At 42.6% G+C, this 18,683-nt stretch overlaps 1 protein-coding gene across 2 annotated transcripts in view; it reads right to left on the bottom strand.

Moving 5' to 3' along the window:
* Tet2 (tet methylcytosine dioxygenase 2) overlaps positions 1-18,468 on the bottom strand; it is a 76,541-nt gene extending 58,073 nt beyond the window's left edge. For both annotated transcript variants that reach the window (XM_051185463.1, XM_051185464.1), the window contains exon 1: positions 18,238-18,468. The gene's annotated coding sequence lies outside the window, so the exon portion shown is untranslated. The remainder of the gene's footprint in view (positions 1-18,237) is intronic.
* Positions 18,469-18,683: the final 215 nt, after the last annotated feature.

Here is an 18,683-nt window from a genome sequence, read left to right as displayed (position 1 = left end):
TGAAGACGAGGTGAGGCAAGGAGAAAAGTAAGAACCACACTGGACACTTTCGTTACACTACGTGTGTCGTGAGTAGACACACTGACTGGCTTTGTAGCCTTTGTACCATGGGCCCTGTAAAACGATAACGGAAGAAAGTCTACCGTCTTCGGGGGACCCTGGCAACCCCTTCTTTTAATAAAAGGTCAGGGTTAATTGTTCACTATGAGTAATGCTACGGGTCAATTAAGAAGGCCATTGGGTTACTCACTGTAGCCACAGCTGGGGCTGGGGGCCTGGTGGGGGTAGGGGTGGGATGTTACCCCTCTTAATGGGCCTGAGCTGCCTGGATTCATAATTGTGTACCGGATGTTCATTTGAGACGTCTCAGGCATTATCACATTTCTCTTTCTGGGATTTCCATTTTGCAGTACAAGCTTTGGAGCTGTTGTGCTGCTCTCCAACGGAGTGTTTTCCTTGCCATCCCTAGCCCTTTTCCTGTTTGCGTTTCAGCTTCTGACTTTTCCATTCCCATCTCTTTGAGCTCAGAGATTCTTCCTTTACTTATGCCCAGCTTCCTACTGAGTCCATCGAAGGCATTTTCCATCGCTCCTGTTGCAGCATGCTTGCTATTCGACAAGTCTTTGGTTCTTTCTCAAAGTGTCTACCTCAGTGTTGACATTACCCACCTGGTGTTCTTACATCTGTCTGCATTTCCACTTATCCACTGGCATATTAATCATCATTAAAAAGACATTCTGGGGGCCAGTGACATGGTTCAGCTGGTAAAAGGCATTTGCTGTTAAAAGCAACACCAGGGTTTTGTCCCTGAGACTCACATGGTAAAAGGAGAACTGTCTCACACAGGTTGTCACTCTAGTGCATGTGTATACACACGCACACACAATCATTTAATACAAATGGGAGACAATCTTGATAATCCCCAACATCAGCACTGTACATGATTCTGTTTTAAATACTTGCTTTTTCGATTTTTTTTTGTATGCCCTGTAATTTTTGTTGTTGTTGTTGAATGACAAACACACAATATTCTTGGTAAAAAGAATTGCCCTCAGCAGGACTTTGATAAAGTCCAACACAGACAGAGACAATTTCAGAAAGAACCAAAGACCTGAATATAGCAAGCTCACTGCAACAGGGATGCAACCCAGCATTCTGCACTCCTAGGACTAGAGTCTGTACCTTGTACTATGTGTGGTAATCCAGGCAAACTGGGTCCCGCCTCTCACCCACCTGTCCATGGCAGGTGTATGTACCCTGGATCTTTAAAAGAAAGGCACCACCCACTTCCGCTCTCTTTCCTGCTGTTTCCCTGGGGCAGACAGGGCTTTTCCTGTCTCTCTCTTCTGTCATTCTGTCTCTGAATCTCTTTACTGTATTTTCTTACCTCCCCCCTCAATAAAACTTTCCATATGAGTCACATCTACAGGTCTCTGTCACTCTTCCACATGCAGTCTGCCACCCACCCCAGGACGAGACCCACAAGGTCCCAGTGGGACCGGGGACCTGCCACCTGTGGTCCCAACCCATGCCACATTATTTCTAACACTATGGACGTCACCAGCGTTGTTCACTGTTATTTCCCCTGCTGGGTAAGGTTGTATTGAGTGGTCCTGCAGTTGGTTAGTCCTCTTCTTCAGGTTAGGGTTAGGTTAGGGTCTGAGAAAATTCCAGAAATTGCTAAGGTGGTGATGTCTTTAATCCCAGCCCTGGGCAGGGTGGAAGGGCTGCATCTTTGTGAGTTCAAGTCCAGTCCGGACAATGTAGTGAAACCTAGCCTCCAAGAGAAAGAAAATCCAGAAATGTAGGCTTTGTTAAATAGTTTTTCAAAGTCAGGCCTTGGCAGTCTAATGAAATTCTCTGGCATATTTCCCCTCCCTCGCCAGAAAGCATGTGGTGGTGTACTACACGATCCACTTCAAGGAGCTGGGGGAGCTGGTGGCACAAGAGGCGCGAAGTGGGCACCAACACAACTGGATGATGTAGGAGTCTTCGCTCCGTAGCCACGCTAGGCCTCCAGCATGCCCGTACTAACTGCTCAGGTTTCCCCGCTCTGACAAGTTCCAGAGAGTTCTTCCTGTGGGTTGCTCAGACAAGCTACACTTCTCTGCATCTTCCTGCACCTCCTGAGGACTGGGGCCATGGTTTCCCTCTGATCACCTCCTTTTGACAGAATCAAGAGTGTTGGGTTTCATCTTATTCGATGTTTTGCTTGTCATTAGGATGGAGTGGTGACTTCTACATTTCCTACATGACACTGCAAACAGGAAATCTTAGTCGTTTTCAATTATTCTTCTCTTTTTCTTTATTGTTTTCCTTCTCTTCCTCCTCCTTCTCCTCCTTCTCATACTCCTCCTAAAACTGTGTCTCACTATGTGGCCCTGGCTGACTAACTTCTTTATGTAGACCAGGCTGGCCTGGAACTCACAGAGGTCTGCCTGCCTCTGTCTTTCTAGTACTGCCACCTCACCTGCCCCATCCCCAATGGCACATATCTTTAGTCTCACCACTTGGGAGGCAGAGGCTATGTGTTTGATCCCAGCTTGATCTACATAGTGAGGGACCCTGTCTCACCAAAAAAAAAAAAAAAAAAAAGGAGGGGGGTTCAATCAATGGTTTGGCAATTAAGAGCACTCACTGGCTGTTGTTCTTGAGCTTAATTCCTGTTCCTGGAACCAATATGACTACTCACAATTGTCTGTAACTCCATTTCAAGAGAGCCCAAGGCATACATGTATTGTACACACACACACACACACACACACACACACACACGTAGGAACATACACTAATAATAAATAAGGAGAAAATACCTAAAACAAAAGAAAAGGTTTTTGTAAATTTATTTCATGTGTATGAGTGTTTTGTCTGCATCTGTCTCTACCCTACATATGTGCCTAGTGGCCTTGGAGGTCAGAAGAATGCATATGACCCACTGGAACTGGGGTTATAGATGGCTCTAAGCCTCCATGTGCCTTGTGGGTTCTGGGAACTGAACCCAGGTCTTATGGGAAAGCAACAACTGCTTTTAACAGCCTCCAGACCTTGTGATTGCCCCCCACTTTGGAGACAGGCTCTTACTATGAACTTAGAACAGGCTGCCCTAAAACTCAGAGATCCACCTGACTCTGCCTCCTAAGTGCTGGGATTAAAGATGTGCATCACCACACCCAGTAATAACTGCTTGCTAATGACAAGGACAAGCTAGCTGAAAGATACATATCTGGTCATGTGAGCAAAGTCCAAGAGATACCAGAGACTGCAATCTCTCCTAGCCCCAAGGTTATAGGACACACCCCTGGAAGACAGGAATCAGTTGGTGATCTCAGGCAGCACTCATTTGGCAGGAGACCTGGCCTCCCCTCTGCTTACAGTTAGGTTGTTTAAAACCGCAAACATGATGTTGCAAATCATATTTATATTTTGAAGCCATTGCAAAGGCCTTTTAAGCACACAATGTAACTGGAACATTGTAACATTCTAAAAACATCTTAAAAGAATACAGTTGCCAAATGTGAAGAGCAGTTTAGATACAAATGTTTCCTTTGCTCTGACAGTGCCTGGGAAATTGTGCTGGACCTCATCTTCTGCAAACCCATAATGCTTGCACTTACTGGATGGAGACTTATGAAATCAAGTGTGAAATGTGAGGACTTTAACAAACAGGAAGATTCAATTCAGGGGGGTTTAATGTACAACTAGTAAAAATTCCACAAAGATAAGAAAAATAGGTGAAGGAATGAAGTGGTAACAGAAAAATTCCTCGACATAAATGAAGGTTTTTATTTTAAGATTGTACAGAGCCAAGTTAGCCCCAGCACTTGTGGGGAGGCAGAGGAAGGCAAATCTCGGACCCTTCCTGGAAAAACAACAAGATTGGACATGATTACAGTGTTAAAAGAAGAATGTTTGAAATTATACCTAAATACGTTGTCATGAAATTCTGGAGAAGAATTAAAAAGCAGTTGAATATTTAAAAAGTTGACATCAGACATTGCATAAGCAATACTAGATGGGTGGTAATTTACAAATGCCTCCTAAATTCTTAGTTAAAATGATCCCAAACTTCCAGCTATGGCAGTGCATACCCCTACTCCCTATTTGGTAGTGTGAGGCAGGAGGATTTATATTATGAGAGAAGCTTGTACTACACAGTAAGACTTTTGTCTCAAAAAAAAAAATTGTTCGTTACTCCACATGATTTTAGACACATTTGTCTATTAACCATGCAGGAAAATGTAAAGCATTTTTCAACAAGTTAAGCACTCACAGTATCTCCTGAACTCCTTCGAGGTATAGAACAGCGTGAACGTGGAGAATAGGAGAGTGAACCACGAGTAAGCCCAAGGAGGACAAAAAGGAAACAGAAAGTCAGTATGTCACAACAGAAGATATGGTAGCCAACACTTTACATAGACCCACATACAGACACACACTCATAATAAGAAATAATTCATTTAAAATGTCCAAGAAAAATTGAATGCTAATAGGAAAGCCTAAGAATGAGTATGAAAGACTCTAAAATGTAGCATAATTTTAAGGAATATAAGAAAACAAAATTGATGCTCAACATATTAGACCTGAAGCAAGTCAAATTCTGTGTGAGGCTTGCTCTTTGTGCTCTGTACCTTTAACCACAGCATGTGCCAGAGTTCTAGACATCAGAATCATGACACTGATGTACTTTTTTTTTCAGTTAGCAAAGAGAATCAAAGCACAAGAAACCTGGCTGTAAATGCACACTACAATTTTTCTTTTTCTTTTGTGTTTCTAGGATCAAACCGAAGCAAGACTTGCTTATGGTTGCAGGTCTGTGAGCTATATTCTCTGCCTTGAGAATATGGAAGTTATAGACTCACCAGCAGGGAATAATAGCATGGAAAACAGAAATTTGGGGCTGTTGACATACTTTCCCCCACTCATTAAGTAAATAAATATAGAATTTTTCTTTACGGTAGAAGCCAAGGAAGGAAAACAAAAATAAATGGATGCGAGAAACATTAAGTTTTATATCTTACAAACTGGGGTGGGGGTCAATATGGTATTGTTAAATTTAAAAATTAAATGTTCTATGGCAAGGAAGAATAAAAAGCTCTCTCTCTCTCTCTCTCTCAAGACAGGTCTCTCTGCATAGTTTTGGCTGTCCTGGGACTCTCTCTATAGACTGGGCTGACCTCGAATTCACAGAGATCCTCTTGCCTCTGTCTCCCCTAGTGCTATGACTACAGACACGTGACACGTGCCACTACCACCCGGCAAAAACATACTTCCACAGTTGGAGGCAACAGGATCAGAAGTTCAAAGTACCCACCTCCAAAATCTAGCAAGTTTTAGGGTAGCCTGAGCTATATAACAAAAATCAACATTAAAAAAACCCAAATGCTTGGTGTGGTGGTGCACACCTTTAATCCTAGCACCTGAAGGAAGAGGGTGGTCTCAAATTCTCCATCAAATGACCTTGAATTTTAAATCTACCTGGCTCCACCTCCCAAGTGCTGGGAATACAGGTGTGAGCCATCACCCACACACTCCTAGTATTAAATTATGCATGATGTCATTCATATTTCTAAAGACAAGCTTATTTCCATATACCTAATAAGGACAATAGTGGATGGATACTCAAGAGCAGGTGGCAACAGGAGCTGTGGTGTATCTGACTGCAACAGTACCGGGATGGAAATGGTTCTCCATCTCCTTAGAGGTTATGCCGTTACCCTATGCCATCTTTATCAGGCTGAATACTGGGAACGTTAATGTCAAGTTCCGCTCCACGGACCATTCATGGAACAGAGGATTCACCCTCCAAGTAACGATTGGAAAACCTCCCAGCAAAAGTCCTGCATGCCTCGTCTAGGAATCTCAGCTGCTGTCCAGCAACTAAAAGCAGATTGATAGCAGATTCTTGCTCACTCCACAGAAGCAAAGATGAAGGTCATTTTCTTCCTGATACAGATAAATGCTTAACACATACTTGAAGAGTAAAACAAGATCCACTCAACCACTGGAATTTTACCCAGTAAATTGTGGGCTATTTTATTTGTTATCTATCAGCTCCTCCTAGCAGTGTGTTAGAAGGTCTAGCTGGTCCCTTCCTGGAGATGGAGAAGCAGGCATTGATTGAGAGGCTAAAGCAGAGGGCAAACACATGCCTGGTGACAAGGGAAGCCAAACTGGAGATTTTTCCTATGGCATGGTCTAACTCAAATGTGGGATCCGAGGAAATGCAAATCACCAGAATAGAAAAGTTAACACTGCGTGTATTAGAAGTAAGTATTACCACCTAAGCAAGTTCAGGAAACAGACTTTCTTCTCCTTCCTCACATCTATGCAACAAACAGCTTAGTGTCTCTGAAGCCCTCTGTTTCTCGTCACAATGCACAATGTTTTGTAATCTAATAAATACTTTAAATTTGGACTGAAGGTGGTTAACGTCCAAGCGGTAATCTCCTAAGTGCTTGGAAAGGCATTTAATGCACACACTTGCACATAAAATATGAAAATATAATTCGAACATGGGATGTGCCTCAGAGGTAAAGTGCTAGCCCTTGGCCGATGAAATAGTCACAACAACAGCAACAAGAAACAAATTCAAACAAGCACACAGAACTAAACCCACAGTTTAGAAGAGTTATTAAAAGTGCAAAGAAAGGGAGGAGAAAAAGAATCTTTGACAATTTGTTACAAGCAGGAATGAGTTTACAGTCAATGTTGGAATTTTATAACATGCGACAGTGTTTATTAGTCACTGAAAGCTATTAGTGTTGTTGCTTCTGCATGTTTGCCTCTCACCCGGCTGAGCACTTCTCTGTGATCAACACTTGCTAGCACTCAGCTGAATCACACACACACACACACACACACACACACACACACACACACACACACGTCCACACTTCATTATTACACTGCCTTCGGAATTACCTCTCACTGTACTCCTCCCCCCCCACCCTACCCTCTACCCCACCCCCATCCCCACCCCCCCCACCCCACCCCCGTCATGAATGTAACAGATGATTTACCCTGGCATGGTGGTCCATGCCTGTTATGCCAGCATTATGGAAGTTAAGGTAGGAGAACTACTACATGTTTGAGGCCAGCCTAAGCTATATACTAAGCTCAAGGCTAGCCTAGGCTATATATACAAGGAGACCCTGTCTCAAACAAAAACTACAACTAAGCAGGTAAACAAATGTATCAGATAACAAGGGGTTTTCTCATTATATTCAACCCCTTGCCAAGCAATGCTTCTCTGTACAAATACATCCAGTAGCTTTAGAAAACATGCAGCCCTAACTCCAGGGCAGTTTCTCTCTATTATCACAGACAGTTAACTTTATTAATGTGTAGAAGAGTTTGGGTCAGCTTAACTATTAAAGAGTTAACTGGCTTTAGGGCTACCTCCCCTCCAGCATTTGCATACAAAAATCCTTGTCAAAGTTAAAAGCTACCACTATTTTTCATTCAAAACATTTCCTTTCAGGTAGTAATTATATTCTAAAATAAACAAGGGGGTGAGGCTCCTTCAGCACCTACCACATCTCTCTTCCAGTCAAGCTTACTACACCTGCAGGGCTCTCTTATTCTGTACCAATATCACAAGAGCTAGCTGTGAGATGCAAACACACCCCCATCACTAAATGCTAGTCTTCAGAATTCTGGAACAGTCTATAACCATCAAATCCATGTGGGTTTGATCACATGGGATGGAGTGAGAATAACCTGGAGCTGACATCACTCTCAACACCACAGGCCTTTGCCAGCTGGTGTGGTTGCATGTATCTGTGCCTGCGTGTGTGTGTGTGTGCGTGCGTGCGTGTGTGTGTGCGCGCGCGCGCGCGTGCGTGTGTGCGTGCATGCATGCATGTTACTCAGCATCACCGGTCTTTGCTAGCTGGTGTGTGTGTGTGTGTGTGTGTGTGTGTGTGTGTGCATGTGAGTGCACGTGTATGTTCCACATAGTGTGTTCCAGGACAGCCTGAGCTACATAGTGAGACTGTGTCTCAGAAAGCAAACAGCCATTCAACCCAGCTCATTTTCAGTTACCTGTTGCATCTCTACTTTTAATACAACTTCCACTTTCAGATGATGTAACATTGGGGAAACCACAGTTGTAGAAAATATAAACACAACCCTCAACCTGCTCACATATCTTACATATCAGAACCAGACTGCTTACAACTATAACACAATCAAACATACATAAGATCAGACATTTAAATTCATGATGCTTAAAAAAAAAAAAAAAAAAAAAAAAAAAAAACCTCAAGACTCTTTATGGATAATACAAATGAAAATCCACAGACGTTAACTAGGCAAAAGAGGAACTAAGTGCCAAGCATTTTATTACTGTTGTGTTAACTCCAGGGTGAGATGGATGCTGGAGTGGATTTCAGATCCGGGTATCAGGGTGGGAAGTGTCAACTTTCTCTGGCCATAGTTCCTACTTTGGGGAGTTGGAGCATGGATTCACTTCTCAAGACCTCAGAATGAAGATAAGTTTTTTTTTTTTTAATGGATTTTCCTTTTTTTTAATTGAAAATAGATTTTTTTCATACAATATATCCTGATTATGATTTTCCTCTCCCGCAGATCCTCCTAGATCCCGTTTTATCATTATTGATTGTCATTTTAAAGGTATGTGTAAGAATGGGGTGAACATCATGCACTGGGAACTATAAATGACAGAGCCAAGGCATCATCAACCAAAATAAACAAAACATATAGCATAACCACTCTGAAAGCCCACAAGAGGCAAAAAAAAAAAAAAAAAAAAAAGATTAACTTATCATGGGCCTCAGGCTGGGCCAGGCTCTGGCTAAGTAGACTTCACATTGGGCAAGCCTTGGGGAAACACCTTGATCTTGGGGGTCATGACCAGGTCAGAAGCAGTGACTATTAATTAAGGGGGTGGGTACCTGGCCCCAGGCACACAAATGTCCTCCCTCTCAGTGGTTGCCAAAGAGTTTGTAAATAGTGCTGCCTGAGCCCCAACCCAGGTGTCCAAGTGACAGGGTCCATGTAAAAGAAGACTTGAGTGCTTCAGTGGCATACAGAAACCTTTGTCAGCCATAAAAACATGTATGCAGATGACAAGGAATCTGCTCCAATAAGGATTTAGTTTATCTTTAGTCTTTCCTGTATGTTTAAGTCACTTTAAAATGAAACATGTTGGGGATGAAGAGATGGCTCAGTAGTTAAGAGAAGTAGCTGCTCTTTGAGAGGATTGGGGTTCATTCCAGCACCCACATGTCACCTCATTCATCTGTAACTCACATTCTAAGGGATCTGACACCCTGCTTTGGCCTCTGTTGAGCACCCAGCTTGTACATGGTGACATACATTCATGCAGGCTAAACACTTAAAAAATAAATTTTAATTTTGGTTGTAAGTCTAGACTTCAATGGCTGACCATCTCTCCAGCCCAGATCTTACATTTTAAAAACGGCATATCCTATTTCTCTTAAAACTAGACATACATGCACTTGGTAGAATGATTCCAAATTGTATGTTGGAAAAAAAGAATCTAATGCATATACATTTTTTTTCACTTGAAAAAAGAGAAAGAGATTACTTTAAGCTACAGAAAGTTTACTTCTCAAAGCTAACAGATAATCAGTAGTAATCAAACCCAAACCATTGATGGATAAGGGGATCCATACACAAAAATGTCAACTAGCTTTGTTTTCTGTCAGTGTTTTCCCACGAATTAGAGATTTCTAAATTAAAACCGTCTTGTTTGAATGCCAACCGAAACATAATGTAATGTCACAGGACAAAAACGAATCATTCTGGTGATATCTGAATAGAGACAAGCAGAATTTGGAGAATAAATTTTAAAATGTTACTTCTTCCTAAGATATACCTGTCTAGTTTTTACTAAAAGAAGAGAACTATGTGTTAAGTATTTTTAAGTTGGGGGATTCCTTCTTCCCTCATATCTGAAAGATACTTATTTTGGTATTTCTCCTTTTATCAGTTTTAAAACAGGAATGAATGTAAGCGACTCAACATTCACTGTTAAGATTCTTCCCTGAACTTGATAGCTGATCCGCCACTTTATTTGCAGAAATGGTTCTCCTAATAATATGTGTAATAAAACAAACAAGAGCTAACATCCTGTGCTAATTACAGCTTGGTGGAAAGAGAGCCTTTTAATGCAAAAGTCATGAAAGGCTCAAAGAACTGAGATCATGCTATGGCCAAGAAGAAGGTTCTGGAACTTCAGGTTAGACACTTTGTACAACACTGGGGACATGGGGACATGCAGAAAGGACAGACAGACAAAAGCAAATGGGCAGGAGCAGGCCAGTGTGCTGAGGACAGGATGCAGCTGTGGCTGGAATGGGCAGGAGAGGGCCAGTGTGCTATGGACAGAATCCAGCTGTGGCCAGGGCATCATTGTCTACCTTAGAGGATTAAGGTCTTGTTCTAATGGGTGACCTTCTAATTACAGACAGGGAAGAGAGAGAGAAGGGAAACTCAGATATCATTTCACACCTCCTGGCTCCCATTATCATTATTTAAGTCACTGTTATTTATTTGAAAGACAAAACACAGATTTTAGGAAAAAACACCAAAAAAAAAAAAAAACAAAAAAACAAAAAAAACAAAAAACTGACAGTTCTGTGGATAGTTTTCATCTAAGTGTGATAGTCTGTGATGAAATTATGTTATTTGATAAAGCACATTTTAGCAAAGGCCATGAAACCACAACAATGGCAATTACTATCACTGAAGTACCCACAGAACAAACAAACTGTGGTACCCTAGGACAATCACAGAACAAGAGCCAATGCACTGCAAGGGGTCCCTTAATGGTAGGCAGGCTCCACTTGTGCCTGGCCACAGGCGTCCTTCCCTGAACAGAACAGTCCATCAGCAAAAATAATGACACACTGTTTTCTTTTGAATAGGTTTTGTTTTTCACAGAAATTATTTATAGAAGTACATTTAAAATATCAACAACAGGGCCTGAAGAAATGGCTCATCAGTTAAGAACACTTGCCACTCTTATATTTTTGGTTGTGACCTTAGCCTTTAACGGCTGAGCCATCCATCTCTCCAGCCCCACTTGCTACTCTTGGAGAGGACCGAGGTTCAGGACACAGCACCCACATGGCGGCTCACTCTGGTACTCTAGTTCTGGGAGATCGAATGCCCTCTTCTGACCTCCACAGACATCAGACGCACATACCCACAAAAACACTCAGACACATAAAATAAAAACAACAGATGTAGTCAAACTGACAGCCAGAAGGCAGAGGCAGGAGGATCAAGTGTTCAGGGCCAAATAGGGCATAATGGTATATGCTTATAACCCTAGCACTTGGGGAGCTGAAGCAGGGAATATTTTATTTTAAAACTAGCATAAGAAGACACTGTCTCAAGGGGGAAGAGGAGAGAGGAATGGCAAGGCCATCTTGAGCTTTTTATGTCAGCCTGGGCTACAAAGTAAGACAAAAACAACTAATCAAAATATTCAACCTTGCATGGAAGAAAAATAAAGTTTTGGAAGTTCAGAAAGTAAAAATGGAGTACTAAAAAGTAGTGAATCACTAGGAAATTACAACAATTGGACTATAAAATCTACTGTCAGTAAAGTGATTTGCAAAGTACTAAGAGAAACTGGGGTGGGTGCAGCAGGAATGCCTCGATTGCATCCCAGCACTTGAGAGGCAGAGACAAGTGGATCTCTGGATCTCTACGAGTCTGAGGCCCACCTGGTCTACAGGGTAAGATCCTGTCTTGGAAGAATATATCAGTCTTTAGAAACAGACTGTGATCACCAATGCCTTTCTGTTTTCAGAATTGCCCAGTAATTTGTTAGTAAAATATTCAGTCTAGAAGTCTCATTTCTAGACCTCACTACACAATCAGCATCCGTCCATTAAAATAATGATGGCCATATTTACAGTCTTTTTACTATTTCTTAGGTTCCATCTCCTTAACTAACTGTAAAAGGCTATATAACTGGATATACTTTGCCAAAATATAATGGTAAACACACACACAATGGAGCATCATGCCTAACTTCTCCGGGTCATGTGATAAAATGACACAGGACTGAGTATATACAGGGATGAATAAGTACAATCAAACTGGAGAAAGTCAAGTACGACAGGCAGGCAAGCGGGCACGCATTGAAGCCCACATCTGCAGCCAAGGCAAACAGAAGGATGAAGGGGAAGGAAGCCAAGTTCTAGACCATCCTGGACTTCACAGCAGGACCCTGTCTCAAAAACAAAAAAGAAATGGATTGATAGATTATGCCTACAATCACAGCACCGCAGAGGCTAAGGTAGGGGAACTGCCATGAGTTTGGCACCAGGTTAGGGCACAGAGCAGGGCTCTATTTAGAAAACAACAAAGTCTAAACAAACAAACCTATTTCTCAATGGGAAAATGATGGCTTAGCATATTACACACACACACACACACACACACACACACACACACCACAAACAATAGCTGAATCTCTGGCTCCCTGTGCAAAAGTTGTGCAAAATGTTACCACAAGAGGAGACCAGGTGGTATACACAGGCTGTGTCTATATTATTTCATATAACTGTGTAGCTTCTATAACCGTTTAAATAAAAGTTTCAGTTAAAAATATATAATTCCAGCATATATGTGTTAAAAGTCACTTAATCCTATGCTGAAGATGGGCGACTTTAGCAGCCACTACCATTTCCTATAGAAATTACATTAAGGAAAAATAGCATCACTACCTACCACCATGCATATCACCATGGCCTCTTACATTATTTTCCTACTATGCTCTGAGTACAGAAGACACATGTTCTAGTTTTTTTTTAAAAAAAAGTTTTTATTAGATTCTGCTAGTGAATGAAAACATATAGAAATCAGCAAGTTCTCAACGACAGAAAAAAAATCTAATTTAAAAGTAACATTTGCAGTATTTTTGGTACAACAAATTTATTTTATGCTCTAAATTATCCCCCCAAAAATACTTCATCTCAGTTTGCTCATCTCTGATTTTAATTCTGAGACTATTTAGAATATGATTTCACTTCAGTTTTGAACAGCTATCTTTGGTGAGCTTAAAGCACTGGGTTTCTTAGATAGACCTGTTAAGGCGATCAGAAGACAGAGTCAAAAGGACTACAACTAGTCTGGGGCCAGCCCGGGGTTGCCATAGTAAGTACGAGGCCATCGAGGTACAGGGTAGCAAGAGCTGTCTCAAACCAGAGAGGAAGAGATGGCCCAGAAGTTAAAAGCACTGATTGCTCTTCAAGGACCTGGATCATTCCCAGCATTCACTTGGTGATCTGTGTAACTCCAGTTTCAAGGGATTTTATGATGCCCTCTTCTGGCCATCTGTTGGCACTGCAGGAAAATAGTGCAATATAAACAGAGAAATACACATAAAAAATAAACAAAATAAAGGTATGCACCACCATGTCCAGCCTAAGATTTATCTGTGTGTGTTCAGGTGTCTGCATAGGTTGAAGTAGGGTGTTGGAATCCTTGGATCTGTAGTTAAAGGTATTTTGTAAGCTGCCCAATTAGGTGCTAGGATTCAAGTCCCAGTTCTCATGATTTAGCAAAATGTTCTTTTGTTTTGTTTGCTTTTTTGAAACAGGGTTTCTTTGTAGCTTTGGAGCCTGTCTTGGAACTTGCTCTGCAGTCCAGGCTGGCCTCGAACTCACAGAGATCCTCCTGTCTCTGCCTCCCTCCTGAGTGTTGGGCTTAAAAGTGTGTGCCACCACCACCTGGCTGGGCCAAGTGTTCTTAACTGTTGAGCTGTCTCTCCAGTCCCTAAATACCATATATATATATATGGGAAAGTCAAAAGTGAGAATTTGCTACATTGGAAATGAAAACTCAAAGTAATTATATTGAGAAAGATGATATATCTATCTTAAGCCTGGAATTTTCTGCACTGTCCATTCCATAGTTAGAACACCTACTGTTGGAAAGGGGCAAGTGTAACATGCATCCATTTTTTTTCCTCCTTGTGGTCATTGTTTCACACATACTCTGACTGCACTCCTCCCCTGCTAGAGCTCTACATAAACCAACAGATGCGCTGTAAACCTCATTCAATAATGTCACAGTATTCACTAAGTTTTGGCAGTAAACTGTAATGGAAACCAGAGCACTAGCCCCATGTAAATACTGTGTGTTTGGCAAAAATCACTGTGGTTGTGTTCTTTAACACAGCTTCCAGGATAACCACCAGCTCTGCTTGGCAACTGGACTCTCCCACAGCTAAGGCTCCAACTGTAAAGCTGGTTTAGGAGACATTTCCTGCTGCTGATTTTGGTACTGTTGCTGCCCCCCCCCCCAGGAATTACTATTCAATGGTGGCATAATCCTCAAGGAAGTATGACTTTGATGAATCAACATTGTCCCATTCAAGAAACAATTATATTGTGTCTTCTAGCAGTAAGCTATATAAGATTGGAAAATGTGAGGATGCAGAGATGGCTCAGCAGTTAAGAGCACTCACTGCTCTTGGCAGAGAGAGGATCAGGGTTCCAAACAGCACCCACAAGGCAGTTCACAACTAGCTCATCCAGGGATTCAATATCTTCTTCTGGCCTCCAAAGGCACCAAGCATGCACACAGTGCATATACATACATGCAATCAAACACCATACACAAAAAATAACAATTGTTAAAAATAACAATTGAAAAGTTAGAAACAATTATAGCATAAGTATCATAGCTAACATAAAATTCATAAAATTTGAGATATCCTAAAATACTGATATTTCATATCAAATATCATCTACTACTTTTGTTGTTGTTGTTGTTTGTTTGTTTGTTTTCTTGAAATGGACCCTAATTGGTCCAAAATTGTTAGCAATCTTCCTGCCTTGGCCTGCCAAGTGCTAAGATTACAGACTTGACACACCATACCCAGCTCAGACACTTTATTTGGTGATTGTTTCATAAAAGTTGACTAATTTGCTTAGGTAATAATGGAAAATGGTCTGTCTTTTAGATGTAACTGATTCATAAAAAGGGTTTCCAAATGAAGCTAACAAACAAGGAAATCTTGGCCCTTGGCTTTCAACAGGGTCTTGGGGTGGAGCTTAGAGTAATTGATGGGGAATTTCTAGCTTCAACAAGGGAAACCAATGTGAAGCACAAATACAGCAGCCAGTAAGGGCTGGGGAAGTCATCATAACAAGCCCAGAGCAGGTGTGCACCCGTGCTCTGGAAGTGATGATGATGCTGGTATGCAAGGTCATATGTTGCCACATGGGAAGGACACCATCGCCCTGGCTCCTGGCACAGACACAACACCAGTACATCTACTGAAAGCCTTAAACATATCTGACAAACAAGCAAATTTAAACAAAGCAAAGTCTCATTCCAGGTTAATCTCTCAACAGCCAATATGCAAATGCAAATAGACAAAACAATGCATTTTTTAGAAACTACCAATCTTGTTATTGTTCAATATTTTTCTCTAAAGGAAAATCAACTAAGACAGCTAGCTCTTAAGAACTTTTAGAAGACCTAGATGGTACTTCTACACATGCAGTAAGCAAAAGGTTTTTGTGCAATCCTCATCCCATGTTTGCTTAAATAAATTCACTAAGAAATGAGAGTGTTATGTTTTTTATTTAGAATGTTCAATAATACACAAACTTTCACCGAAACCCTTAAAATAATCACAATTAGCAGCTGTTTTTAGCATAAAACTAAGATGCCTAAAATGAAAAAATTCTCAGTTTCATGACAGCAAAGAGCAGATCTCTATGATAACATGAAGAAAAAAAACCAAAAACCAAAACCAACCCACCAATGTAAGTACTTTTATTGATTAGATTAGAATGGAAAACACTCGTAGTTGGAGAACATAAAAGATCACAACTCTGAAAACCTGCTCCCAAAGAAGTCACTACACACCAGTCTACTAGTCAATACTAGTCAAGCAAAACAAACTCCTTTCTTTCTTTCCTAAAACCTGTCCTGGAACTCACTCTGTAGACCAGGCTAGCCTTGAACTCACAGAAATTGCCTGCCTCTGCCTCTGAATGGTAGGACTAAAGATGTGTGCTACCACTGCCTGACCAAATTACTCTTTTTAAATTCCTGATCGATGGCATAACTGGCCATAGTTTTCTTAACCAACAATAAGCATTTATGGTGAGAGGAAAGAAAAAAAAAAAAAGAAAAGAAAAGAAAAAAAAACCCTGTGAATTACTTTAGGGCAAATCAGAACCAATGAACTGTTTCTGTTCAGGGATGAGTAATGTTTCTTCCTTCTGGTCATGTGGATGAGCCCCTAGGACCAAGCTTAAAGCGAACTTAGCCATGTTTCTACAAACCAAAACAGAAAAACTTATGAAATGAATTACTGAGGGTGAGCAAGTTTGGAGATTTGATTGGTGCAGCTATATGACTTTCCTTCTACCTTATAATCAAATCAATCCCTCCTGATCTCAAGCTTAACCCCCAATCCATCACAAACACGGTAGTTTAATAACATTTTTTAAAATTACTATTTATGTTGTAATTTATACTGTATCCAAAATGCATTACAAAACACTCATAGAAACATGGAGAAGAACTTAAGTTCCCTTTAGTATTTCAACTTTCCATTAAAATGCAAATATAATGATTTCATTAGCCAGGCAACAATACGCAGTCTTTAACCAAACCAATATATTTCCCCCATGAATCCCAACTTCCCCTAACATGCAATCTTATCCTTATGAGTATTTCTGAGTATAAATTGACATTATAATCCTTAATTAGAGCAAAAGTACTGTGTGTGTGACTTGTGCTTTTTTTTTAAATCCACGGATGTATTCTGCTCCCCAGATAGGCAAACACTAAAACATCTCCCTAAAATTTAAGCGAACAACTTGAGGAAAACAAAACAACAACAACAACAAACACACACACACACACACACACACACACACACACAAATAACCTATTCCTATTCCAAGTCATTAATAGGGAGAAAGAAAAATCCCTCAAAGCCCTCAAAAATCTGTCATGAAAGTATTAACCAGCAAGCAACTGGACCTTCCTAGGAGTCTGTCCAGGCCACACTTGGTTTGGCCATATGTAGAAAACTCTCCATAGAAACCCTACTAGCTTTCTAACAGTAAGCAAGCAGTTCTGGTGGAGAGAGTCAAGATGAGAGTGAAGAGTATGGGGATGGGAGGCAGCGAGAGACCAAAGAAAAGAGTGAAAGCTAGAGTTCAGGAGATTTGGGATGGGACTGTTGGAGGTCTTCGCCAGCCAGGATTGGGCTCCACGTCTTTGGGCGCCCCTGACCTTGCAGTCTCCAGCTCGGAGCCCTTCTCCCGCCCCCTCCCTCGGCCTGCGCCGGCCTTTGTGTGTGCCTGTCACTTACCGGGGATCAGAACCAAGCAGATTCGGGGGCAGCACAAAGCCAACACACAGATTTGCACAGATTCTCTAGCACACATTTCCTAAACTGGAAGGTACAGCCCACGCAGAGCTTGTGAACCTTGAGAAAAGTGGGTGCTGGTCTTGTCTGGGGGCACAGAGAAACTATGCTTTCCTCTCTTACTCAGCGCCACTAACAAAACGCGCGGACTCAAGAGGAAAAAAAAAAAGAGATAGAGAAGAAGAAAAAGTCCACGTAGTGGATCCCGAATCCACTCACTGTGACATTTATCTAGTGGAGTCGTCCACAGGGGCACAAACGTGCTGGAAGCCAGAGACACAGACCCAGAACGGGACCCAAACAAATAGTACTGGGGATAAAAGAGTCAAAAACACCGGGTCGGCGTTCTTTCCGGGTTGCCTGAGGATAAACGAGGGACTCAATCGACTTACACTGAGGACAGGGGGGAGGAGGACCGAAAAGAAAAGTGGTGATCCCCAAAGATGAGCTCTTTCAGAGAGGCAGCCCCAAGAAAACACTCACTTTCCTGCGACTCAAAGGCCGGGAGAGCGGCTGGTGGGAGGAGGTACAAAGGTAAGTTTTCTGGCTAAGGAGGGGGACACGCATTAGCAGGAAGAAGGGACCCCAGAAGTGCAGGTAGCGGGAGAGGGGGGGGGGCTGCTAAATTAAAACTATATTTGTCAGCCATGTTGAAGAAGCTCCAGTAATTTGTGAGGCTTCCCTCTTCCCTCTTGGTATTTGTGGGTGACATGACAGTCCCCGCAAGGCCGAGAGAAAGCGACGGGGCTTGGAAAGGGACCGATCCGCTGCCCCAAAGAGCGAGGGGAGAGAGAGAGCGGGAGGGAGACAGGCGCGGGCAGCAGCGCTCTGACCTGGATCTGGTCCCCCAGCCTCGCAGTCCGCCGCCGTCTGCCGGGTCTCCTTTCTAACAAATCCTACAGGGCAGCCATCTTGCTTCCTTCTGCTCCTCTACGAAAGCAGCCTCGCCTCCGCATCAATATTCATAAGGCAGTTTGACGTCTGTTCTCCCGGCTCGCCGGGGCCGGCTCTCGGGCGGGCGGCCGCCGAGGGGGCGGACGTGACTGGCATGCGAGCGGCGCGGGCGCGGGCGCGGGCTGTGCGCTCTCTCGCTGGCTCGCGGGGACGGGCGCGGCGGTCCCGGCTGTGCGCTCGCTCGCTGGTTCGCGGGGACGCGGGATCGGGGCTGGACGCTGGCTCGCTCGCTCCCTCCCTCCCCGGGGGCTCGGGGCCTCCTCTTTTCCGCTCCGCCCCGGGCTCTCTGCAGCCCCCAGGCCGCCCGCCCGCCCGCCGCACCCCT

The sequence above is a fragment of the Phodopus roborovskii genome, unplaced genomic scaffold (assembly GCF_943737965.1).
Source record: "Phodopus roborovskii unplaced genomic scaffold, PHOROB, whole genome shotgun sequence".
NCBI classification, from domain to species: domain Eukaryota; kingdom Metazoa; phylum Chordata; class Mammalia; order Rodentia; family Cricetidae; genus Phodopus; species Phodopus roborovskii.
This window is presented reverse-complemented; position numbering and strand designations above follow the sequence as displayed.